We start from the raw sequence: 15,695 nt of genomic DNA, 5'->3' as shown, positions 1-15,695 counted from the left end.
ATAATAGTAAAAAGGAAGGAAAAGATTTTTGCTAGCCCCGACATCTGCCATCGATACTGAAGCACCTGAGCTGAGGCAGCGGAAATAAAGGATAGCAGGCAGAATGGAGAAATGAAAGAGGTGAGGGGACAGAAGGAAAGGTTAGGGGGAGAAGTAGTATATACAGACTATTTACACAATAAGAAATGTGTCCAGGTTGTGCGCGTGAATATTCCATGTTGGAGGAATTAAAACACACGCGCACTAATAATAATAATAATAATAATAATAATAATAATATAATAATAATATTAATATCAATAATAATAATATTAATAATAATAATAATAATAATAGTAATAAATTTGCTTTGGGAGAAAGGAAATGGCGCAGTGTCTGTCTCATATATCGTTGGACACCTGAACCGCGCCGTAAGGGAAGGGATAAAGGAAGTAGTGAAAGAAGAAAGGAAGAAAGAGGTGCCGCAGTAGAGGGCTCCAAAATAATTTCGACCACCTGGTGATCTTTAACGTGCACTGACATCGCACAGCACACGGGCGCCTTAGCGTTTTTCGTCCATAAAAACGCAGCCACCGCGGCCGGGTTCGAAAAATTGGTTTTGGGGAAACATGGAGGCGAAACGCTAAGGCGCCCGTGTGCTGTGCGATGTCAGTGCACATTAAAGATCCCCAGGTGGTCGAAATTATTCCGTAGCCCTCTACTACGTAACCTCTTTCTTCCTTTCTTCTTTCAGTCCCTCCTTTATCCCTTCCCTTACGGCGCGGTTCAGGTGTCTGTCGATATGTGAGACAGATACTGCGCCATTTACTTTACCCAAAGACCAATTAAAAAAACTAAATGGAGTAGTATCTGTCTCACATCTCGGCGAACAGGGAAGGGATAGAGGAGGGACCGAGAGAAGTAAGAGGTGCCGTGGTGGAGGGCTCCGGTATAATTTCGACCACCTGAGGATCTTTAAACGTGCACTGACTTCGTACAGTACACTGGCGCCTTCGCGTTTCAGCTCCATCGAAACACTGCCGCCGCGGTCGGGTTCGAACCCGGGTACTCCGGCTAAGTAGTCAAGCACGCTAAAAACAGAGCCACCGCGGTAAGGTTTCACGTCTATCGAAACGCGGCTGCCGCGGCTGCTACTGTAATAATTTTGATGAAAGCAAGTGTAGGCTGACTTTATTATTTAGGCTGACGTATTATTTTTTTGGCAACCGTGCGGGGAGTGAGAAAGGCGATGTAATTGCGGCCGCCGTATAATTGACGGAGGTGTACAGAGTCGTGATCGACGTATAGGTAGAAGCGAGGAGCCTCTCGGACACGAATTTATAGAGGCGGAATAATTCATTACGCAGCTACGCCGTTGCGCCGCTACTCCTTATTCGGTCTATACGATCAGGTTCTGTAATGGCGATGTAGCGATTTTTCACGCTGTATACTGCCGCGAGTAAATAATGGAGACAGATGCGTGCTGCTCCAGTTTTGCGCAGACAATGGTCGGCATGCGAGGAAAAGGATACGATTGCACGTGTTCTAGCGAAGAGGGCTGCGGCGCGGGAGCTGACGGAATGAAGGGCTGATAACGAGGAAAATGCGCAGAAACCCCATAAAACCGAGGCCGTGGGGATGCATCTAATGACAGAGTAACATGCTCCAGATCCTACCCCGAACCGGCCAGTGAGCGTTCCCACGTCCTGTCAGGGCGCACAGGGAACCTCACCGTGGTTAACGAGTCAGTTAACGAGTCAGTTAATTTATTCTTCACGGTGGTCCTAATCTAAGACCAAGCTCGCTTTGAAAAAGAATGCAATTCAACCCTGTTTTTGTATTTTTTCTATCAAATTTTTGATCGGATTTGATCAGCCAGGGCTGATCGATCAGCCCTGGCTACTTTACACTTCGTAGTGAGATTTAGGGGCTGGCTTCGTACCTGTAAGTGACTGCCAGGATAAAAAAGCATTGGCTACATTATCCGCTAAAAATAAATGCTGAACGTCGAGGTCTAAACCGAATCTCTTTGCTGTTATACAAGGGCAGGTAGCACGCTTGGTGATTGTCACGTGTGATTAACGCATTGAGACACAATCAATATATGACGGTTTAATGCGCTTTTTTATTGTTTGTAGGGTGTCCCACGCGGTAATTAATTTTCGGTGCACGCTGCTGTCATGCTAGTCTTTACAAAACGTACTCTTGACACGTATGCGGCGTCAGGAAATTCAGTACGCGAGGTAAAGGACTGTTTGCGCTTGAAGAGAGACAGCATGATGAGAGATAAATTAATTATTGTTTTCTTTTTCTTAAGAACGGCACCTTGATTAAGAGAAATGATGCCATTATAGATGTTTTGCCACTACACACTTCTCTGGCCAAGCCTGCAAACAAGTACTCCGAGATGCCTGGGGTCATTGGGACCAGTATGAGGGGGGCTGGCCCCATGTTGACCACGTGGCGGCCACGTGTCGGCCATGTGGTGGACACGTGGCGGTTGAGTGTTGACCGCGTCCGGGCCATGCGGAGGCCACGTGCCGGGCAAGTGTTGTCCACTGACTCCGTGTTGTGTACGGGTTGGCCACACGCGGTGTCCACTTGCTGTTAGTATGAGGTGGCCGCGTGTTGACGTGGTTTGGCCACAGGCTGCCTTCATGGCGCCGACTGCGCACTAAGGTATATCAACAATGCCCCCTTTTTTAAGCGAAATTTATTGCCCCAGGGCATCAATGATGGGTGAAGGTGTGATGGATGATGTAGTAGAGATTAAATGAATGGAAAAAGGTTAGCTGAATTGATGAAGTCCAGCAAAGAACGATGGTGCGATCCCTGCGTCCAGGCAATGTATGAAGCAGGGTTGCTTGGTGAAAGACCTGCTACCATCAGGTGATGAGGTGACGAGTTTGTATTCGCAAGACGGGTCGCTAAATCTACCTGGCTTTGATAGGTCAGCAGATCCCGTGGGACCCACTCAATACTTACAGGCAGCGGGATGCGTGCCGCGAGCTGGTGGATGTCCTGACATATCGTGGGACAGCGGCTAACACGTAGTAGCAACCGTGCAAATTGAAGGGTGTCAGTACGGATGACAACGCGGGCCGCATGGAGCATAGTTATGTCGGCCACGGAGCAGAGTGCTTCTTGAACTGAAACGAGCTGAGCACAAAAGGACGAAGGGGGTTCCGTAAGCTGAAACCAAGAGGTTTGATTCAGGGCAGGTCTGCACGGGCAGTAGATAGCTGTTGCTGCTTTGTAGTCTTATATGCTTGCGTCTACGTAGACAACAATGGATCCTTCAGGCAGGCAAGCATCGTGTTCCTCAAATTTCTGGCGAAGCAACGATGCCGAATTAGCAGATGTTGGCCGGCGATTATCAGTTGGCTTGTTGTCGCTGAGCTGTACAAACTTCCATGGGGGAAGAACTGGCTTTGGCGGCTGAAGAATGGAGTGGGACGTTGCATAAGTCCTCAGAGCATGCGTGGAGTGCGATAGACTAGCCTTAAGGCTGCTCGCTTTAAGGCGCTGCTGCACCAGCTCATCAATGGTATTGGGCTGCGCATTCTCTTGTAAAGCTATGACCGGTGTGATGCGTGGAAGACACGTAATGGTCCTCATAGCCCCTCGGTTCACGGCTTCAAGGCGATCCCATTGGGCTCTTTTAAGATGTTGAAACTGGGCTTGATAAACAATACCTGGCTGCAGAACTGCCCTCATCAATTACCGTGCAACGAACGAGCCTGTGCAACCAGTTTTAGGAGCAATTCTTCTAATCAAACCCAAAGTCTGAATAGCTTGCCTTTCTGCCCGAGAAAGCCATGCAGTCGCTGATCCTGATTGGTGAATCATTAAGCCAAGGATTTTTACACCCGGACTTTCGTGTAGTGGTGTGCCTGATAGACAAAGACAGATTGGACTTGCAGCAAGTTTACGGCGTCCCCAGCGGTTGGCGACTGGCGTGCATGTTGTTTTATGTAAGAATAGCTGAAGTCCGATTGATGATGCGTAATTAGAGGTAACATCCAAGGCAGATTAAAGGGCAGCCTCCTGAGTACGGAGATCTTGGTGAGTACTCCACACCGTGATGTAGTCAGCGTACTGAAGAAACTTTATGTCACGGATGTCATGTAAGCGCCAAGCCAGCGGTATGAAAGCAATATTAAATAACGCCGGCGACAATACTGATTCCTGGGGCACGCCGCAGAGAGGACCAAATGATCCGACCGCTTCGCCGCATTGCAAATTTTCTTCTTTCCAAAAATGATTCGACAAAACTACGCACTCTCAGAGGGAGATGAAGCATGTCAATGGAGTTCAGAATGGCTGCATGACTGATGTTGTCATATGCCATTTCAACGTCCATTGCTAAAACAAAACTGCAGATGCCAAGACAGCCAACCCGTCCTTTATACCTATATATGGACGAAAGCCGATTTGTGCTGGGTGATAAAAACCCTGCTGCTCTAGCCACCATGACAATCGTGTGGCTAGCATTTTCTCCGCCAGCTTGCACAGCGCAGGAGTTAAGGAGATAGGTCGTAAGTTGGCAAGGTCCGTCGGAGGCTTTCCTGGTTTCGGGATAACCCGCCCCGGTGGCTCAGTTGTTAGGGCGCTCGGCTACTGATCCGGAGTTCCCGGGTTCGAACCCGACCGCGCCGGCTGCGTTTTTATGGAGGAAAAACGCTAAGGCGCCCATGTGCAGTGCGATGTCAGTGCACGTTAAAGATCCCCAGGTCGTCAAATTATTGCGGAGCCCTTCAATACGGCACCTCTTTCTTCCTTTCTTCTTTCACTCCCTCCTTTATCCCTTCCCTTACGGCGCGGTTCAGGTGTCCAACGATATATGAGACAGATACTGCGCCATTTCCTTTCCACAATAAACCAACGAAAACCAATTTCGGGATAGGAATCCCGACAGCGGATTTGCAGCTCTAGGGCACTACGCCATCCAACCATACTTTGTTTATGGTGTCTAGTAGATGAGGGAATGCAGCGCTACTCAGGTTCTTGTACACCTCGTACTGAATATTGTGCGGGCCGGGCGCTGTTTTCCGTTTCGCATCATCTATTGCAGCCAGCAACTCAGGCATAGAGTATGGACACGTAATTCCATCTACGTCGACATCAGACGGCATTTGATATACATGCGCTGGGATGCCTGCCATATTTAAACTAGCGGCTGAAGAAGGTTCATCATCGCAATTTGGGAAAAACTTTCGCGCTGCTTCTTTGGCGAAATCATCTGGCTACAAGTTAGCCGCGAAGCATGCGGTTGCTGCTGCTTCAGTCGAACGGCGACCGCATTCCATTGTACAGAATGTTCGCCAGAGAGAGGCTTTCGATGATTTTGCAGAAAATCGTTCCCACCACGCATGCCACTGCCACCGAGAGAGGTCGCGTTATATTTGCGTGCCTTAGCTGTAAGATAGTGCAATCGCGTACGTGCCTGCGACGAAGTAGGGTCTCGCGTAGCAGCCAGCTCGGCTTGACGGCGTGCCGTCCACAAGTTAAGAAGGCCGAGGTCTGGTGGCGGTCGACCAACATCAGTCCAGGTGGTAGTTGTAGCACTGTTGAGCGCTGTTTGTATGCGCTCAACAAGGATTGGCGAAGAGTCTGAGGAGAGATTGTCCATACAGGAGCGAAAACTGTCGCAGTTGATCACAGAACATTTGTAGCGTAAAGGTCGAAAATATGAGGTGTGAAGGCCGATGATGACAGGGTGATGATCACTTCCCCAGCAGTCTGGCTCCATGTGCCAGGAGGGAGCACCAGGACCCGACCACCATGTCAAGTCTGAAGCATAGAAAGCACTGCGAGTTTGACGCAATGGCCGTGTTGCTGTCCCAGGATGGTTGAGCAGCACAAATTGGGCATCCGTGAAGCCGCCGCGGTGGCTCAGTGGTTAGGGCGCTCGACTACTGATCCGGAGTTCCCGGGTTCGAACCAGACCGCGGCTTCTGCGTTTTTATGGAGGAAAAACGCTAAGGCGCCCGTGTGCTGTGCGATGTCAGTGCACGTTAAAGATCCCCAGGTGGTCGAAATTATTCCGGAGCCCTCCACTACGGCACCTCTCCTTCCTTTCTTCTTTCACTCCCTCCTTTATCCCTTCCCTTACGGCGCGGTTCAGGTGTCCAACGATATATGAGACAGATACTGCGCCATTTCCTTTCCCCCCCAAAAAATTAATAATAATAATAAGGCGTCCCCGCACACGCTTGCCACGAGGGCTCGAAGTGGGGTACCCCCAGTCCTGATGAGGGGCGTTAAAGTCGCCTCCGACTAAAATCGGACACCCGGGATACTGCCGACGGACGCTTGTTAACCAGCCAAGATTAATACGGGAGGAAGCACAACCGGCTGGTCTAACGTGAAATGAAACGACCACAACGGTTCCCCTCTTAAGTTTCGCAGCCACTGCCACTATATCTTGATACGACGTGCACCAGTTTTCGCGAGCAAGGCGTACATGCGGAAAACGTGTGTCCACATACACCGCCGCCTTTCCCGGTGGAGCAGCAGTTTGTACACGACGGTCGATCATTGAAGAAGACATGTAGGCACTGAAGCCTGGAATCGTTAGCAAGGAGTTTGTTTCCTGTAGCAACATGGCCCATACCTGGAGCTTGTGAATTTGTAGTCGGGTCTTGAGCTCTCTCACCTTTGTGGAAATGCCTCTGCAGTTACACTGCAGCACACCAGCACGGCTGGAACTTGCCATTTCTAGTTACTAGCCCAAGCGCTGTAGAATCACGAACGTCAAGTTGGACAACTGGTTGACCATACACCGGAGCAAAGAACTCGCAGAGTTGTCAGTAGCATTGCGGTAATGTTGGAAGAGGCGGCAGGAAATGACACTGGTGGGCGGCAGGAAGGCCATTTTGCTGCGCCATGGATAGATCTGGCGGATGATTCCGCTGCCCGTCTACGTCGAGCGATCAGTTCACGGTGTTGCCGGAGCTTGGTGACCTCCGATAAAAGACGTGCGATTTGTTCGTCGACTGCAGCCATATCGTCCTGCAGGCGTTCAAGCACACTGCGCTGCTTTGTTGGCTGTTTTCGAAGGCGTTCTTTTCGCTCAGTATCATTAGAAGGCTGCTGAGCTGAAGGATCATGCGAGATGTGCTCAGGAAGCTCCGGCCACTCGTCGTCATCCCACTGGAGAGCTGCGAACAGATTGGAATTCTGCAGTGAAGTTGTACTGTCATGTATTGACCAATGCTTAGTCATTCGAATATGAACTTTCAGTTTTGCCTTTTGTTTTGTTGGACAGTTTGGAGATGTTTTCTCGTGGTCGTCGGATTTGCAAAAGCCACATAAATAAGCCACTTTTCTTTCCGATGTACTTTCACCGGCAGCAGTGAAGGGGCAGGATTTGCGCATATCCCCAGTACGGAAGCAGTTATAGCAATATACCGCGCTCTGTTTATATGGCCGAGGTCGTAAAATACAGCCATAATAGTACAGACGGGCTGGTAGTGTCAGAGGTACTTGCAAGGTGACTATGCAAGAGCGCCCCTTTCTCATGCGTCGGGCCTGGATGACACGGTCGTGGGACAGAACAGCTCACGCTGGAGTGCAGTTTGATCCTCTGTGATATCGACGTTGTAGACGACGCAGTGCTGCTAGTCGGAGCCTTCAACTAGATACATTTGTACTGGCACTGAGATTTCGCTTGTTATTGAAACACTGGTGAGCGTTTGCAGCCGTTCTACGGCGGTCAGAGTCGGAAGCCACACTGCAATGGTGTTCGACTTTGTCCTGGCTGTGAAGCCCCGAAAACCTTTGGTTCCGAGGCACGCGTCCAAGTTAGCTTGTGAAATCTTGTTTGGTATATCCGTGAAGCTTTTGTTGGCCAGTGATTTAATGGTCACTTTGTAAGAAGACGATCCGGGTGTAGGCTCCACCGAGTTCTCGATCGTAAGACAAGTGCGCTTATCTTGGGAGCCATCACTTGCCGAAGATGAACTCGGTTGGCTGTCATTTGAGGGATGCTTGTGGGTTGCACGAGGGCACTTTGGCACGGGTAGAGGTGCCGATAAGTCCATTGGAATGCCCGGTTCATCATGCCATGCGGTTTGAGGCCCATCCGGTGGTGTAGAGTTGATGGCCTTGTGCCCTGGTGGCAGATCACTCAAGAGCAGTCCGGCATTTCGGGACGGCAAGAGGGATGCATCTGCCGATGAACCGGGAGCACAAAGCTGGACCTGGCGCCGCGGATCAAGTGTCGACTGCGTGGAAGGTGCTGCCACGACAGACGCCGGCAAAGCTACCTCCGCCAGCCAGCGTGGCAGTGGAGGCACTAAGCCTAGCGTCAGTGCCCAGCTCAGCTGCACTCATGCATGGTTCCCAGGAGGCCTCAGATGGTGGGAGGACGTCCGGAGCTTTTTCAGAAGGCGAGGATGCAGTTCTCTTCAACTGGGGCACGTATTTACGTGGATGGCCAGGTTTTCAGAAGAGCAATGATCAGTCACTTTCGAAGGGACACACTTCTTATTCTTTCCCTGACGCCCAACAACGCCCTTTTCGTTGAGGAGTTGCCTCTTCTCTATAGGACGCGGACAACTGTGGCGGCGTGGGTGTTATCGTGCGCTGGTGTGAACTTTACATTCCTCCGTCGGCCAAACCAGCCTCCTCTAGGGATTTCTGAGGACTTACAGGAAATGCCGCCATTTTAAAGGCCAGCGACTGGCGCAGGAGCCAGTGGACTGCGATTGGAAGTCTCCTCTACCCTACCAATTTCTCGCCATGTTTGTAAACAGTCTATTTCGCTCTCCATGAATATAGCAATAAAACACTCACCTCATCCGATGGTTAAGGCCCCAAGACATCCCCTGCCTCCTTACCTCTGATCAGGTTTCCGGCTTCGTTCCCTGAAGTCAAATACGCACTTTGTGTGCAATCAATGGAAGTGTGACTCAAAAGTTACGGTCACGCATTCAGTGTAACATGTTTCGTTTCGACCATATTGTGCGTGGTCCGGTTTTTTTGTTTTTTTTTTTTGCTGTCCTCCGTGTGAGCAGACTGAAGCCGCTGCTAAAAAAAGCTTGGGAATGGAGGTAGTTGGAACCTCATGTTTACAACAGCTGCGCCACTATAAATGACAAGGACACATTGAACGAAGACAAATATAGGACAGCTGTAAACGCAACCGTACTAAGCTGTCGCGACACGATACGGTCGCAGTGAACTACGTGCGAAACTGGATCGAGCGAATGTCCGCTTGTTCATACGGCGCATGCGCCATAATATATTTAGTCGATTCGCAAAAGTACCGATATGATGCACAAACTCTCGCCAGCAATTAACGTGCTGGCGATGTGGTATCGAGAAAGCACTTCGCTGCGGAGCAAGATTGGTCCCACTGAAACGCACTGCTGACGACTACATTAAGTCAATTGATAAGCACCTGTAAACTTTGCTGGTAAGTGACCGCTTTTTACGGTTGTTCTTTACGACAGGAAATGTATTTTTTTTTAATGTTTACTGATCCAAATGTTAAAGTGCTCTCAAAATGTTCAAATTTTTTTATGCGAATTTTTATGCTACAAAGCAGCGCCTGCGCGCACAGCGGAGACTGTCACTGTTTTTCACTCCTTCATGAAGAGACAACGTGGCATCGCTACCAGCACTCAAAAGCATGAAAAGTGCATGGAGAAAATATTTATGTGGAAGTTAATTTTCAAAAGTGCATAATTTGGTTTTTCTTTTGGCGCTATTTCGGAAGTTATTTTTCAGGAACTGTTCCCGTGTTTCAAGCTGTTGCCGCGTGATCAACTTTACTGGTGTCTTTGCGATTGGAGGCGGACGGTACTGCACGTAGCAGAGCTTTCATTCGGTTCTAGAGAAATCTGCCATATTTTTCCTTAAGCTCATGGCTCATGTGTACCTGGAGCACAATCTGTAATTTATGTACAACCACACTGTTTTCTCTCGTAATTGGTAACAATTTCACCATTTTGTTAAATAACTTTAAAATGACCATATGTTCGAGAAGTTAACGAAGTGAAAACTGGAACAGGATCGCGACTTTTGAATGTGGATAGTGCAATAGAGTCTGGGGAATGAATGAATTAATTAATTAATCAATTTATTTATTAATGAAAAACATTTACTGAGAAGCCTTTTTTGGCGTTTGGCTGGAGTCCCTAGACCAGGCCCCCTACGGAGACTACAGCAGCTCTCGCCCGGTCCACCAGGCGTCCCAGGTCTTCCAGGTTTGAGGTGGACAAAGCCTTCTCCCACTGTTCCTGTGATGGGTTTTGTATAATGACGACTGTTGAGTTGCGTTGGCAGCCCCATGGAGTGTGATATGTGAATGACGAGCATACGTTAGATAAGGTAGATGTTTGTCTATAGCCACCTCAAATCGGTTGCCTGTTCTTTTGTGAGCGGCTGCGAGAGGGGGAAGGTGGGAGGGGCATTTACTACCCTTGATGGTGTTCCAGGAAAGCACTATACGTTGGAAAAACTGGTCTGGGTTCTAGCTAGCAGGCCCTCTGTTGCTGTGCTAGTGTATCCTCGAGCTATACACTATCCCCCGCGCAGTTCCCAGCCAGGCCGAGTTACCCTGGTTTCCATAAAATTTTGTGCTTGCCGATGTCGGCCATGGGGCCTTGCCGTAGGATTTGGAGGGCTCTCTTGCTGATCTTACCCTTACAATAATTCCGGCTAACTGCCTGGGATTCCGTGACTGTTGTGCAGGGGGTAGTTCTCCTGGGGCCTTCGACCATCGCGAGGGCAATAGCGACTTCCTCCATTTCCGTTTAGGTGTCGTAGTTGACGGTGACGCTTATGATCTCCCGACTGGTGGTATTCCGCTGAGTGTGGTCGGTCACCGGGGCTACTGCTGCTCCTATTCCTGGTTAGCAGGAGGCGTCTACGTAGACGTGCCTGCTCTTCTGGCTAGGCGATTCTCCGGTGCCCTTGCTCTTGCCTCCCTGCGCCCACTGTGTATAGTTCGAGGTGCATATTTCGGGGAACCTACTGGACCGAGAATGTCCTACGCAGTTCATCTGGAATCATGCCCATTTTTTTAAAATTTTCGAATAATTTCCGCATAGCCCAGCCTGCCCAGCCCGTTGCGGAGAGAGTAGGCGGTTCTTGTCTGCTACAAGGAGCGCTACCTGGTGTTCGACAAAGTATCATGGATGCCTAATTCGAGTAACTTATGAGTGGAGATGCCTGTCGGTAGATCAAGGGCCGTCTTATAGGTTTTACGTAATAGGGCATCCGCTTGTTCGATGTATCTCCGGGTGAGGCAGTGATAGGGCAGGCTATATGTGACCCTGCTGACTATTAGAGCTCTGAAGAGGCCGGCAGACGATGCCTCTTTCTCTGAGTCCCCTCTTCCCTTTTGTCACTCTGGTGATCATCATATAGTCAATTTACCAGTAACTTGAGGAACTGCCTTGAAATATGAACGCGGATATGTATAGAAATAAAGTGTCGAATGGGTCGCCCAGAAAATTATGGATACTGCTTTACTAGTTCCACATAACAGCCCAATCTAAGTTGAATTAATCTGAAAATGAGTCGATCAGAATTTTGAATATGAGCATGGCTCCCATTGGCGGGTGTTGTATAGCTTACCTCTCTTAAACATATGGAATCATAAAAGGATTAAAAGAAAGAATTTTCCTGTTAACACTGAAAACTAGAATTATACTGCGCTCTCGTCCGTATTGTTTGGTTTCTATTCGAGATTAAAACAATAAGTGAATCATTGTACATTACAAAAAATTGTTTCTGTCCGTCCCTTCTGTGCTCTTGCCTTTTTGAGCGCTTTCACGATCTACACATGGTTAACCAAATAGCCCAAAAGCTTTCACTGTTGAAAGAAAGTGTGCAGCTTTTGCTTCGATGTGAGATTTTGACAAACGCTGATTGGTCGCCTACGTTCTTCCAGGTCTCACATACATCTAAATATGTCAGATGAAAGACGACTTAGGCTAACACCCGAATTAATCGGCGTGTATAGACGCGAACAAACCGGAACAAGATATCAATGCAATAACATGTTCGCTGCGAGCTAACACTGAGCAGTCACATTCGCAGAAGTTACATTCGAACAATGGAATACAAGTGGTTTGGACGGGTCTGGTTCATATGGCGTTTAACGTCTCAAAGCAACTCGAGATATGAGGGACGCCGTTGCGGTGGGCTCCGGATAATTCAGGCCACCTAGGGTCATTTAACGTGCACTGATATCGCACAGTACACGGGTTTCAAGCCAGGGCCGGATTAATAAAAATGAGGGCCCTGGGTTAATGCGCATGCAAGCACCCTTTACCTATACTGACCCCCCCTCCCCCGTCGCCTGCTACGCTACTGGAAATATGCCTTGTTTCATTTTAATTCCACCAAATTAAAAAAAACGAAGTGCGGTCAATGGGATTATCATTATTGTTATTATTATAAGTAAAACAGCAAAACTTGCTTGAAACGCGTGCTGTTGTAAACACCAACACATATGTTCACTGTGTGATTAATCTGCATTCTGTTTTCAGCAAAAGCTAGGCTTTAAGGAAAAGTTTAGTGCACTCAAGACGAACAAGAACGTAGAAAAGAAAACACAGCTCAGATGTCGATCCTTCTCAGGGTAAGTTTAATCACGTGAGGAGGCGCATGGTTGTATCCAAGACATTCTTTATTAAAATTCAAACATCAAACTGCAGTAATCGTTACTCGTTACTCTATAAATATGCAATAGATATGTACTATACATAATGCAATACAGACACCATAAAAATGCACTAGAATACATTTCAAAATTACACTGTAATTACATAACATTATTTGAAAATATTTTCATTAAAGGTAAGACAAGCAAGTACGACAAATATACAGTTCTTTATAAGCACGTTAATGTCACAAAAAGAAAAAACAAGAGACGAACTACGAAGATTTGCATATCTTGATTTACACTGCTCAGCGTTTCATTGCCAACGTGGTGGTTGTAGGCGACACAACGAACTAATTGGAACTATTCATGTATAGCTCAAACACTCCTCTTTTAAAATGACATCTTTCGCGCCTTCGCTTTGGCGGAATCAGATAGAGTCTGTTCGAAGGATAGATCGCGGAGGAGGCCACTTTCAATGGACATGATAGCAAGCGAGTTCACCTTGCCGTAAAGGAGGCTCGAACGAAGGCGATTTTTCATCAGCGACAACTTGGAAAACGATCGTTCGGTCTCACAGTTTGCCACGGGTATCCTTAAGTACATTCGCAAAACAATAGAAAGGTTCGGAAACACATCAATAAGCTTTCTTTTGTGCATCAACTTCATTATTCCCAGGGGACCTGTGCCCTGGCACACAGAGTTGTGCAGAAAGTTTGCGAGCTGAACGATTTCAGCGGAAAATGCCGGCCCAAAATCATTTTTTAGGTTTTCAAGAACTTCTCAGCCTGCTGTACATGAGAGGCCTCGCTCCCAACTTCTGTCCGCAATTTTAAGAATCCGAACCTTTAGCAAATTTCAGTGTAGGCAGCCTTTCGCACTCGCAAAGCAGAGCCGACTGTCAAGTACAACATTGTTGGTCTCTACGATAAACTTTTTCTCTACCTTGTAGTGCACTATCTTTTTTTTTTCGTCCGGGTGCTTACTCAAAACGATGCGTTTGCCCTCATCCTGATAACATTGATTGCCACTTAGCGTGCGTGCTCTCTCTTCGAGGGTATCAAAGAGACGTCGCAAAGAATTAACAAAGCCTTCTAGGGAGCTCAGCAGGTCTACAGCAGTTGAAATGTCTAGGCCTGGTTTCTGAAGTGCTACGCTCGTTTTGTCAAAGCGCTCCAAGATTTATCTCCAGAAAATCGCCATGAATGCAGTCTCTAGTTTTGTCATTTTCTTGAAGAGAGAGTGCGCTTCGTTCCCAGTGTCACCGTTTTCTTCCTCGTTCTTTGATATAGCTTCAAGGCAACACAAGACTGCGTTGAAAATTTTCAGACTGGCCTTACATGATTCAGCATGTCTTGACCACCTGGTCTCAGAGAGACTTTTCAAAGCAAGCTGCTGGCCAGTTCCGCCCATGCTGTCCAAAAGATACCTCCATCGCTTAGGTGAGGCAGCAGAGAACAGATACAGTCTCTGAAGTACAGTGAGAAATTTGACTGCCTCAAGGCAACTGTCAACGCTACACGCGCCAACTAAGTTCAGTGAATGACCAGCACACAGGACGTAGACTGCCAATTCGTTCAGGTGTTTGATTTGAGCTCGCAGTCCTTTTTATTTTCCTGACATATTACTCGCATTATGATAAGCTTGGCCCCAACAATCATCTATTGAGGTGTCATTGGTCGTCAAGAGGGACATCACGGTATCGGAAAGATACAAGCCGGTATGCGATTCGATTCAAACAAATCCAAGAAAGCGTTCGTACACTTTCCCATTTAAATAGTATCGTAAAACAACTGACAGCTGATCAACGTGTGTAAGGTCTGGTGTCGAATCAACAATTAAAGAGAAGTATTTTGCGCGTTTCACTTAGTCAACGAAACGTTCCTTGACAGCCTTTGCCATATGCTCGATGAATTCATCACAAATGGTTTTTGACAGACACGATGGGTGACTTTTTTCCTTTGTTCCCGTAGCGTTTGATGTGCTCCTATAGTAAGGGGTCAAACTTGGCAATGGCCTCAAGCACTCCCATATAATTGCCATTTCTCGGTGAACCAAAAATCTCCTCACTGCCCCTAAACGCTAGGTTGCTCTCAGCTAGAAGCTTAACTACAACGACTACCCACGTCCACACCTGTGTCCAGTAAGCGGTCTCAGTGACAAGGTGCTTAACCAGCTCCTTGTCAATTGTGCTGCTCGAGTTAGAGCGGGCGAGCCATGCTGCCACGCAGTTCCGGTGCTCGACGCTATTTTCATGTGCGCAAACCTTTTCTTCTGCTCTTCAGCGCACTTCGCAGACATCAAAAGACATCAAAATTTTCGGGACCAGGGTAGGATCGATTCGGCGTCTCTGGTCATTCGAGGTATATCATGTCGAAGCTTTCTTTACAGAGTGATCAAGCTCCATGCAGGAGCCGTACAGTATGGCCTATACATATTTTACGGCACGCCTCGTTCATCCGTTGTATTTCGGTAAATTTAAATAAAAGTGCCACCGTCACGTGGGTGTAACGCTAAACAACCGCTGCATTCATATTCCTCTCCTCACGACTTTACTTAGAGGTCGCAAAGATGGTCTCGTTGAAAGCAAAACTCTTCACTTAATATGTCATTCATTTTTTAAATATCGGCATTGTTAAGTGCTTAATATATTACTTTCCCGATCCTTAAGGAGTTTATAATTTTGTTTCCAAATTGATTTCTTTAGAAGCGTGTAAAGATTTCTTACTGCTATTAAGGAACTTACTGAGGCTGGTGTACACAGTTAAGGTGTATAATATGTCTTCAGTGTTGTTTTTTGAGGAAAGTAAATCGCACAGTAGCTTCCTCACTACTCGGTGAACACCTCAACAGCGCCGCAAAGGAATGGAGAAACGCGGGAGTTACAGAAGAGATATGAGATGTCCTTCCCAAAAACCAATTTTCATGTCTCAAATGGTGTGGACCCGCCGCGGTGGCGCAGTGGTTAAGGTGCTCGGCTACTGATCCAGAGTACCGTGGTTCGAGCCCGAACGCGGCGGGTGTATACTTCGATGGAGCCAAACCCAAAGCCGCCCTAGTGCTTTCCGATGTCAGTGCTTAAAAAATTAATGTGGAT

Source organism: Amblyomma americanum, chromosome 4 (assembly GCF_052857255.1).
Source record: "Amblyomma americanum isolate KBUSLIRL-KWMA chromosome 4, ASM5285725v1, whole genome shotgun sequence".
Taxonomy (NCBI): Eukaryota; Metazoa; Arthropoda; class Arachnida; order Ixodida; family Ixodidae; genus Amblyomma; species Amblyomma americanum.
The sequence above is the reverse complement of the archived record's forward strand: the minus strand, read 5'-3'. Positions refer to the sequence as shown.